At 45.4% G+C, this 1262-nt stretch overlaps 1 pseudogene; it reads left to right on the forward strand.

Moving 5' to 3' along the window:
* LOC116352773 (engulfment and cell motility protein 1-like) overlaps window positions 1-1262 on the forward strand; it is a 20837-nt pseudogene that overhangs the window by 16913 nt on the left and 2662 nt on the right.

A 1262-nucleotide genomic window follows, 5' to 3' on the forward strand; every position in this document is an offset into this window, starting at 1 on the left:
TTATATAACAGTATATCAGCGTATCTGTGTCTTATATAACAGTATATAACAGTATGTCAGCGTATCTGTCTGTTATATAACAGTATGTCAGCGTATCTGTGTCTTGTATAACAGTATGTCAGCGTATCTGTGTCTTGTATAACAGTATATCAGCGTATCTGTGTCTTATATAACAATATATCAGCGTATCTGTGTCTTATATAACAGTATGTCAGCGTATCTGTCTCTTATATAACAGTATGTCAGCGTATCTGTGTCTTGTATAACAGTATCTGTCAGTGTGCCTGTGTCCTATAAACTCAGCAAAAAAAGAAATGTCCTCTCACTGTCAACTGCGTTTATTTTCAGCAAACTTAATATGTGTAAATATTTTTATGAACATAACAAGATTCAACAACTGAGACATAAACTGAACAAGTTCCACAGACATGTGACTAACAGAAATGGAAGATTGTGTACCTGAACAAAGGAGGGGTCAAAATCAAAAGTGACAGTCAGTATCTGGTGTGGCCACCAGCTGCATTAAGTGCATCATTTCCTCATGGACTGCACCAGATTTGCCATCTCACTTAGGTAACATCTCACTTAGGACACTAAAGAGGCCTTTCTACTGACACCAAAATAATCTCCTCATGGACTGCCACCAGATTTGCCAACTTTGCCAGATGTTACCGAAGTGAGATGTTACCCCACTCTTTCACCAAGGCACCTGCAAGTTCCCGGACATTTCTGGGGGGAATGGCCCTAGCCCTCACCCTCCGATCCAACAGGTTCCAGAAATCACACACAGATCGAGCAGTATGGCTGGTGGCATTGTCTTGCTGGAGGGTCATGTCAGGATGAGCCTGCAGGAAGGGTACCACATGAGGGAGCAGGATGTCTTCCCTGTAATGCACAGCGTTGAGATTGCCTGCAATGACAACAAGCTCAGTCCGATGATGCTGTGACACACCGCCCCAGACCATTGACGGACCCTCCACCTCCAAATCGATCCCGCTCCAGAGTTCAGACCTCGGTGTAACGCTCATTCCTTCAACGATAAATGCGAATCCGACCATCACCCCTGGTGAGACAAAACCTTGACTCGTCAGTGAAGAGCACTTTTTGCCTGTCCTGTCTGGTCCAACGACGGTGGGTTTGTGCCCATAGGCGACTTGTTACCTGGTGAGGATCTGCCTTACAACAGGCCTACAAGCCCTCAGTCCAGCCTCTCTCAGCCTATTGCGGACAGTCTGAGCACTGATGGAGGGATTGTGCGTTCC

The sequence above is a fragment of the Oncorhynchus kisutch genome, linkage group LG17, assembly GCF_002021735.2.
Source record: "Oncorhynchus kisutch isolate 150728-3 linkage group LG17, Okis_V2, whole genome shotgun sequence".
Classification (NCBI taxonomy): Eukaryota; Metazoa; Chordata; class Actinopteri; order Salmoniformes; family Salmonidae; genus Oncorhynchus; species Oncorhynchus kisutch.